At 37.6% G+C, this 10,377-nt stretch overlaps 1 long non-coding RNA gene across 1 annotated transcript in view; it reads right to left on the bottom strand.

Annotated features, from left to right (window-relative positions):
• Window positions 1–10,377, bottom strand: part of LOC147912110 (uncharacterized) — a 360,528-nt gene that overhangs the window by 97,615 nt on the left and 252,536 nt on the right. The window lies entirely within an intron of this gene.

The raw sequence follows: 10,377 nt of genomic DNA, 5'->3' as shown, positions 1-10,377 counted from the left end.
TTATAAGGCCATTGAAAAATGACAGTTGGTAGTTGTTGGAATTTTCTTCCTCACCATGTACTGCAGTTCCCAGATTTGCCTTATCCACTGTGTGTTTTGTACCTCTCTTAGAGAAAGCTCCTTTTTGGGGTGGTGGATATAGGAGCCTGTTTTCATTTTCCACCCTATAGAACAGTTGGAATAAAGTTTTATGAATGGCAAGTTTGTCAAAGGCTATACTTTGCTGTGAATTTCTTTTCACATTTGGTCCTTCCTTCTGACTGGTATTTGGTGAACAGACTTTGAGTTAAGTAGAGGCCTGTGATGGGGCAACAAAATATAGAATACTTGTATTGTGTTACGCCAATTTGGGTAATATTAAGAACTGGATCTTGAAGAATCCCCTCCCCTTTGTACTTCCATGTTGGAATTCACCAGTAGTGTCACTTGCATGAGATTTGGAAGGCAGAAGCAAACAAGGCATTGGTGAGATTTTGGAGCCACAGTACAAGGAGAGAGACTGTTACATGGGAGCTTCAAGGACACCATCCTTAATCCCATGTTCTGAATTCTTTGCTCTTCTAGGCAAGAGTATCTTGAAAAGCACCACCAACTGTTTGAACTTCCATTTTCTTAGAGTTGTATTTTTTCACTTATATTTCTACAAGTTTCACATCAAAGATCCATTAGAGTTAGGATTTTTCTGTAAGGCCTCTTGTGTCCATCAGGAAACTAATTCAGACTTTTGTGGTTGGGAGTATTCTCTGATTCTCCTCTTCCCTAGGTGATAAATGTATAAGGTCTAATGTGTATAGGAAACACCTTATGCTGTTAATAGTGCTAGTGAGCATGTTTCCTGATTCACTGTGACATCTGCCCTGGGGCATAAACAGAAGGACATGGGAGTTTGTTTCTCTGCTGCATTCTGCAGTGGCCACCATGACCCAATTCTTCCATGTGAGAACAGTCCCCTTTCTCATGTCAGGAAGATTGTGTGTTTTCTGTTACTGGTAGCTGAGTGTATTCCCTCAATATGTTTTCAATAATGTTTGCTTCTATGTCATTAAAACTATGTGTGTTTCCTTGTGAAATGAACACTTCTGTAGTTGTTTCCTTGATATATTTTATCAACTGTTCTAATCCAGTGTATGCTAATAAATATTATTGTGGTTTTATTTCCTCAGAATATATTAAAATTCATTTTAATTATGGATTTTCAGATATACTTTGCAATTTTCTTCATTTAATCATTATACATTATGAGTCAACTTTGCCATGTGCATACAAATTCAAGTATTTTTTTCCTCAGGCAAACTTTAATTTTTATTCTTTTATAGTTACTATTTTTGTCGTCAAACTAATTTCTAATTTATCCTGAACGCAAAATGTAAAAATCACGTTTTTTAATGCCCCTCTTGCCAGTGACCTGCAAGACTGCAGCTGTAGTCAAAGAGAGGGGTGCAGTAAATTCTAAGATTGACCACAGACCATAAAGGACTGTGAGGTATAACAGTGACAGGGTGCTCAGAAGTCCTCCTTATAAGATGTTGGCATGTGGTTGTTGATTTGATTGCTATTCAAGGAGGAAGGTTGTTTTCCCTGTTGAATGCTATGAGGAGGTAAACATAATTATATCTTCATAAGCGTTTTGTCCTTGATAAATATAATCATTCTTTTCTAGAAGGCAAAACAAGGCAGTGGAGCAAAAATTATTTTCTAAGAAGTTCCAGTCAGTCTTTTTAGCAAGAAGAAGGGAAACTTAGTCATATTTATGATTTAGAATTTTATCTTTTGCTGTTTGTACTGCTATCTTACAGAATATTTTTAGTTTTGTCTTGGTAACTCTGTACTTTTGATGAAGGAGGTTTGTGAGATTTTTCTTTTCAGCAGGATGAGACTTGGCCTTGCAATGACTGCAGGCAGCTCGTGGTCCTCTGGGACAGCTTTTGCCTTTCTTGCTTATTATCAAAAGACTGATGTATTTCCTGTGGTGTATTATACATTGTTGACCATGAAGTACCTCAGTCAAATTATATAAATTCACTTCTTAGTATACTACATAATATTTTTAATATCTCCTTTATGACTCAATGGACACCTTTGAGATTAGTTAAATTGTGAGACCATATAAACCTAGCAAGGGAGAGAGACAGGACCACTGTGCCAATCAAGCCTTTCTTTCTCAGAGACTATGCTTTTGATGCTAATGTTTCAACATCCCTCACATGCCATGTTATACCCAATTTAGCAGAAACAAGGCATGTTAGTATTTGGATATAGTGCTTGAAACAAAGAAATTCTTGCAGTCCTGGTGCTTGTATGTTTGTGGGAAAAGAGAGATGATGACAAATAGTAAAGCTTTGTTTATAAGATAGAGACAAGGGCTTTGAAGGAAAGTAAAACATAACATCCAACTAATAGGGAGGCTTAGGTGTGTACATATCTTTTCTGTGAGGGTAGGAGTGAGTGAGGGTGTCGTTTAGAGGTAATCATCTAAGGAATAATTGAGGGAAGCTGCAGAGATATTATTTTGAATAATAGCCTAATTGAGTATAAAAGGAGAATGGGAAATTTTCAACATCTTTTCATCACAGGAGTGGCTGGAAGTCTAGTTTCCATGATCCACCAAGCCCGGGAGCCCATTAAGCTGTTCACAGGTTTCATTTCCATATGCTTACACGTCCAGCACATGGTGTGGAAAAGTGGGAAACAGCAGTAACAGCTTTGAAGTTTAATACAGCAAAGGAAATTGAATATTTTCCTTTTTTTTTTAGTGTTAACTTACATATTGGATGTGTTTTGTTCAAATAGGCACCACAGGAGTGTTCTTTTGGAGTGATGGGATGCTTTTCATCTTTTGATTGCCAGTATTGTTAGACATCTGTGAAAACTCATAAATCATGTAAACTGTTTTATATATGTTTATATATGTGCTATATATATAATTATTAGAATATGAATAATATAATTGATTTCATATGCTAGGAGAATGGTAGGCTCTCCTGAACCTTGATATTTATCAGCTCTTCTTTCCAGCACTGTGGCATCCTTCTGAGGAAGATTGCAGGACTGGGCAAGAAGGACTTGGTCCTCAACAGGCCTTTCCTCTAACCCTGTCCTAATTGAAAAATAACATGCTCTAGAGCTGCACCTGCCCTCATCTCATACTCATAAGGAGGAGTGAAGTGAAAGGGCTTCCACAATCTGTCATTGAGTTTAAATCAGGTTCTGTTGACAGATCTTTAGAAATACTATGGTTCTAAAACATAAAAGTGTATCCCAAGTGGGTTCTGCCCTGGGACGTCCTCACTCATGTGCATCAGCATCACTTCTTTTCACTGCCATCCATAGGCCATTTCCAGCTGTTCATTTCCCACATCAAGCCTACCCTGTGCCTACTTACTTGGAACCATCTTTAGAAATCCACACGTGTCCCCTTCTGGAACATTTCCCTGAGGCAACAGGAGGAGCTGTGAGCTGAAAGGGGGACAGAAGCTGTGGTAGAACCCATGTCACGGGCACATGCTGTCAGCCACAGCAACCACAAACATCCCATATTTATCGGATCTGCTTGCTTCCTTATTCATACAACGCTTAGAAATTTGCTGACTTGGAGTCGGAAACAGAGGGCTCTAGATACTTTGAAATAGCTGCCCCTCCATTCAGCTGCAGCAAACATTAAAAGTAGTCTGACATCGATTCAAGAAATCATAACACCTCCCTCTAAAGGCCTATCTATCTCAAATAGTACTGTGAAAATTCACAAATATTGGATAACACACTCTTGGACAAACCATTGAGTCAAAGACAAAATCAAAAGGGAATTTACTATATCTGCTACCAAAAGGAAATTTAAGAAATAGCTCCAGGGCCGGCCCGGTGGCGCAAGTGGTTAAGTGCGCGCACTCTGCTGCGGCTGCCCCGGGGTTTGCCGGTTCAGATCCCGGGCGTGCACCGATGCACCGCTTGTTAAGCCATGCTGTGGCTGCATCCCATATAAAGTGGAGGAAGATGGGCACGGATGTTAGCCCAGGGCCAGTCTTCCTCAGCAAAAAGAGGAGGATTGGCAGATGTTAGCATAGGGCTGATCTCACAAAAAAAAAAAAAAAAAGAGCTCCAGGCAAACAAATAGGAAAAGACAGCTTAAGAAAACTTGTGGGATGCAGCATAAGGAGTAGTAAAAGGGAAAATTGTAATGAAAAACATGTATATTAAGAAAAATATATCAAATTAACAACCTAAATTTATACCTTAAGCAGCTAGAAAAGGAACAAAAGGTAGACCCAAAGTTAGCTAACATTAGGGAATAAAAAATATTAGAGCAGAAATAGAGAATAGACAAATAATAGTTTCAATCTTGAAAGAAGAAACAAAATCAACAAACCCTTAGGTAGACTAACAATGAAAAGAATAGAGAAGATTCAAGAACGTGAAATAAGAAATGAGGGAAGACATATTACAAGGGATGCCTGAAAAATAAAAAAGGATGAAAAAGGAGTATTGTGAACATTTATATGGAAAAAAATTGGATAAGTTAGAAGTAATTGATAAATTCCTAGAAACATGCAACCCGCCAAGAAAGAATTAAACATTAGGAAGCTTGAGCATACCAACACCAAATAACAACACATTTAAAGACTTAATACCGATCCTTGTTATTAAACTCTTCCAAAAACTGAAAGTAGCAGAAATACTTCCAAATTCATTTTGTGAGGCTAGCATCTCCCTGATGTCAAGCCAGACAAAGACACTGGAAGAAAAGAAAACTGTAAGCCAATATCTCTGTGTCAACTTGGCTCAACCATAGTGCCCAGATGTGAGTTCAAACATTCATTCTGGATGTAACTGTGCAGGTGTCTTTTTTTTCATGAGATTACCATTTCAGTGGGTGGAGTTTGAGTAGATCAGTCACCCCCATGTGGATGCACCTCATCCAATCAATTCTAGAGCATTCAAGGGTCTTGGACTTGGAGCAAGTCCAATAGACTTGGACTATTAAAGACCAGTCTGATAGAACGTAGACTGGCCTCCCTGAACAGGAATGAATTCTGCCAGTAAACTGTATTTGTACTTGAGCTACAATTCTTCCTCTGGGTACCTGACTTGCTCATCTAGACTACTGATTTTGGACTGAACCAAGTCTTTATATTCACACAAGTCACTTCCTTAAAACAGGAACAGAAAAGAAAAAATAATATATGTGTATAAACACACACACACATACACATGATATTGGTTCTGTTTCCCTGGTGAACATTAACTCCATGTTTTATGCTTAATATTTTATAAATTGAAGGCGTGATTCATTTTAAATGGGAATCCATTTTGTTTGTGTAATTCTTTAAACAATAATTTTTATGAAGTGTTTGTTACCTTTTTGCAAACCATAAAATATAAATTTTCTCTTTTGTTCACATATAAAATAACAAGTGATATTAGAGCTTCTTCCATCATATTTCAAACTGGTGAGTATTGAGTGGAATGGGCTTCTTCCTAAATGTATTAGGGTGGCATAAGAGTGAGAGAAGCACTGCTGAACTATTCCCCAATAAAACTGGTGAAAATTATTTTAATAAACATTTAAAGCTTCTGGAAATGGTCCTAAAGGCAAAGAGGAAATGATGAACATTTATTTAAGAAAATCTATGACGTTTTGTAAGAATCTTGAGAGTCTGTGATATTGGAACCAAGAGCACTGCCTCCCCAGCCCCTCTCAGGTGACACTGGTGAAGACCCCACTCCAGACTCCTGCAGTCCAGAACACATGGCATCCTGTCACCCCAGCTCGCACTAACAGGGCTATCTTCTTGAGAAGAACAGGACATCAACATCTCAAACCTTGTGCCCGGGTACCTGTTGCTGAGTGTAAATAAGTACTGGGAGAGTGTGCTTGAAAAGTGGGGACTCCATTGTTTCAGTCCCTACACATGGAACCGAGGTGATGCCTTGGAGTGGTGTGCTGACAGTACTTGGCCACTCATCACACTTGTTCCATCTCATGAGGTGAATGTAACATAAGTCATTTGTGAGGGACCAGGAGACACAATTGAGAGGACCTCTGACTGCTGTCTCTTTAGTGCACTGAGCCCTCAGCTCCTACAATGAGATTGCCACTCGGAGAGAAGCTTCTCATTGTCCGCAAAAGAGCTTCAGGATCCTGGCATAGAGATTTTGTGTGAAGATGGCTGTGAAGTGAACCATAGTACACAAAGTTCTTAATCACTTTCCAAAGAATTAACTTGGTTGGCGCAAGATCATGAGCTGTTCCAGTCAAAGGACACTCAAGAAATTGGTGAAAGGCAATTAAGAATAGATTCATATATTTATTGAAGATACAGCCTAGAGTGTAAGGCAAGTATTTTTCTGGAAAAAAAAAAAAAGACGTGGAATTACTGCTGAGAGGAGGCTAACATGGCTCAGAACAAATATCACCCACTGACTTCAGAGACTATTTCTACAAAAGAGCCAGAATTTTATTGAATTGATTGGTAGAGCAAGTTGTGCCCCAGGACATTGGTGAAGGCAATAGAGCAATCAGCGAGCAATTAATTGAATGTAATCAATGGCTGTGGTTCATGAGGAGAAAAAGGTCCCTCCCAATATCTCCGTCCAGGAGATATTTGGGAAAGCCCAGGAGAATGGGCTTTCCCAAAGCTATGTCTGATTCTAGAAGGGATGTCAGAGGTTTCACTCTGTGTGGGGACATAGATTTAAATCCAGGCAGTCACTGAACAAATAAATAGGCCAATTACAGTAAAAACTCCCAGAAGGAAGGGGATGAGTATCTGGAGTTACTACAATATATTACCTACAATGTCTGATTTGCAAGAAAATTAAAAGAGATCCAAACATGCAAGAAAGTAGGAACCATACACTGGGAGAACACAGCAGTTGAAAAAATGACCAAAGTCTTCCAAGGAAACCCCAGTAAAATTAACACAGGTGATGTCTCAGCAGAAAGAAGTGAGGTCAGAAGGCAGAAGGATAATATATGCAAACAAGCAAAAATCCTGTCAGCCAACAATCCTATATTCACCAAAATTACTTTGTAAACAATGAACGTAAAATAAAGACCTTCCCAGATAAACAAAACTGAGAGCATATATCGACAGCCAACTGCCATGCAAGAATGGCTGGAGGAGATCTTCAGGCTGAAAGCAAGTGACCCCAGGTGGTAATTCATCTCAGTATAAAGAAATTAAACACCAGTATAGGGCCGGCCCTGTGGCTTGGCGGTTAAGTGCGCGCCCTCCGATGCTGGTGGCCTGGGTTTGGATCCCGGGCGTGCACCGCTTCTCTGGCCATGCTGGGGCCGCGTCCCACGTACAGCGGCTGGAGGGTTGTGCAGCTATGACATAAAACCATCTACTGGGGCTTTGGGGGGGAAAAATAAATAAATAATCTTAAAAAAAAAAAAACCAATATAAGTAATTATGTAATTATGAAAAACAGAATCAGTACCTGTTTTCTCCTTCTCTTAACTGATATCAAGGGAATTATATAAAATACTATGTATGTAAAGTGCTGTTGGGACTATAATATATAGAAATGTAATATATGTGTAATATGTTTGCCATCAAATGCAGAAAAGACGTGGTGGGACCAAGCTGTATTGAGCTAAGGGAATGACTACAGATGGTAAAGAAATGACTGTGAAAATATATTATTGGGTTACATCATTAATAGATATAATGTGCCTAACAATACCACACAAATGGCAAAAGGGAATAGAGCAATATATGAGTAAGGTTTCCCAGTATCACTGGGATCAAGGTTGTATAAATCTGAAGTTCATTCCTGTAAATTAAGAAGTATATGTTAAACTGTAGAGCAACCCCCAAAGCAACATCAAAAATATAGTGAAAAACATTTAAATATTAAAATGTTACATTAGAAAATATTCACTTAATGAAATAGACAGCTATAAAGTGTAGAGAAAGTAAAAAGACCATGAGAATCATAGAAAGCAAAAAGTAAACTGACAGATGTAAGTATGTCAATAGTACTAAATGTGAATGGATTACATTATCCAAACAGGAGGAAGAGATCATCACTTCAAATGTAAAAATACTTAAAATCATGATTTAAATAATTGCCATGTACAGGAAGCACACTTCAGATTCAAAAATACAAATGGATTGAAGATAAAAGCACAGGAAAGAAACATCTGTAAACAGCACCCACAAGGTAGCTGGAGCGCTAATACAAATATCTGGCCAAATAGACTTGAAAACATAAAATATCACCGGAGATGTTCAGAAGCATTATATCATGCAGAAAGCATCAAATTTGTGGGCTGCATCTCAAACCCAACACAGAAAAAGACTTATAGCCATCAATCCCTATACCCCCAAAGAAGAGAGATCTCAAATCAATAATCTAACCTTTCACCTAAACAGACTCGAAAAGACGAGGTACCAAACCCATAGCAACGAGGAAAGGAGATAATAAGAGTAGAGCAGAAACTATGAAATGAGGAAGAGAAAAACCACAGAGAAAATCAATGAAACCAAAAGTGGGTTCTAAGAAACGATTAACAAAATTGACAAATCTACACCTAGATTAATCTAGAGAAAAAGAAAGAAGATTCAAATTAATACAGTCAAGACAAAAGGGGTATATTGCTGCTGACATTACAGAAATAAAAAGAATTATAAAAGAATTCAACAAACAATTGTATGGCAACAAATTAGATAAATCAGATGAAATGGATAAATTGCTCAAGAGACAAACTACTGACACTAATTCTAGAATAAATGGAAATCTGAATAGAACTATAATAAGTGAAGTAGTTTAATCAATAAATGAAAAATACTCTAAGTAAGCCTAGGCCCAAATGGCTTCAACTCAGAATTCTCCAAAACACTTAAAGATTGTTACATATTCTTCACAAGCCCTTCTAAATAATAGATTGGAGACAACAATTCACACTCATTTTGTGAGGCCAATACTACTCTGATACTAAAACGAAGTGTATTGCCAAAAAACTACACCTCTGTTTCTTTTGTGAGTATGAATGCAAAAAACCTCAACAAATACTAGCAAGCCTAATCCAGCAACATAAAAAAGAATTATACACCATGACCAAGTGGGTATGATTCCAGGGTGAGAGTTTGGGTTAAAATATCACAATCTATTAATGTGATAAAGGATATTAAAAATCAAAAATGGCAAAATCATTTCAATAGAATCAAGGTAAATTGACAAAATCAGTACTCTTTCCGATTTAAAAGATTCAGCATAAAAAGAATGGGGTTTTATATGGAAAACCCACAGCTAGTATTATATTTAATGATGAGAGACTGGAATTCTTTCCCCTCAAGATAAGGAACCAAATTAGGATGTCTGCTTTTGCCACTTCTATTCCAGAATGTACTGGAGATTTTAGCCAGAACCAGTAGGCAAGAAAAGAAGTAAAATGCATGCAGGTTGGTTGGGAAGATGGAAAATTCTCTCTACCTCCAGATGAGGTATCTTGTGTAGGGGTTCAGATTATGTCACCTCAAAATGTGGCACATCGGAATATTGATTATTTTGAATTAAAGGTACTTGATAAACAGCCACTAGAAGAAAGACACTCTGGCCCTCCTTTGTCCCCTTTAAAGCAGGAGATGCATTTCCTATGTGAACAACACGCTACTTTAACCAGGAGGGCAGAAGGCAACCTTATCATCAGAGACAAGGAATTTAGAGCTGAGAAGCCTGGATAAAAAAGCCTTGTTATTTCTTCATTGTTTATTCCCCCTAGCCCAAACCCCTCTGCCTTGTCAATTCTTCCCCAATTTATTGTCTCTTTGTCTAAAAGGCATGAAATCTTCCTGCTCTGGTTACTTCTTTGAGTCTCACCTTTTTGGGGGCTCTCATACATAGGAATTATATTTGTTCTTCTTCTATTAATCTGTTTTATGTCACTTTATTAGACCAGCCAAAGAACCTAGAAGGGAAGAAGGGAAAAGTTTTCCACCCCTACACTTGCATACAGAAAACTCTGAGAAGTCCACCAAAAAACTATTAGAACTGATAATTGAATTCTGCATTGTTGTAGGATACAAGATCAAAATAAAAAATGAATTGTATTTCTATATACTTGCAATGAACAATCTGATAACGAAATTAACAAAATAAATGCATTTACAATAGCATTGAAAGGAATAAGATACTTAGGAATATATTTAACACAAAAATTACAAAACAAATACTATGAAAACTACCAACATTATCAAAAGAAATTAATACAGGTATTAGTAAATGGGAAAATGTACCAAATTCCTGGATCAGAAGACTTACCATTGAAATGTCACATCTCCCCAAAATGATCTGAAGAGTCAACACAACACATAATCCCAGCTGATTTCTTTATCAAAATTGGGAAGTTGGTTCCTAAATTTATATGGTATT

The sequence above is a fragment of the Ceratotherium simum genome, chromosome 39 (assembly GCF_057802395.1).
Source record: "Ceratotherium simum simum isolate JZ-2026a chromosome 39, ASM5780239v1, whole genome shotgun sequence".
Lineage (NCBI taxonomy): Eukaryota > Metazoa > Chordata > Mammalia > Perissodactyla > Rhinocerotidae > Ceratotherium > Ceratotherium simum.
The sequence above is the reverse complement of the archived record's forward strand: the minus strand, read 5'-3'. Positions and strand labels throughout refer to the sequence as shown.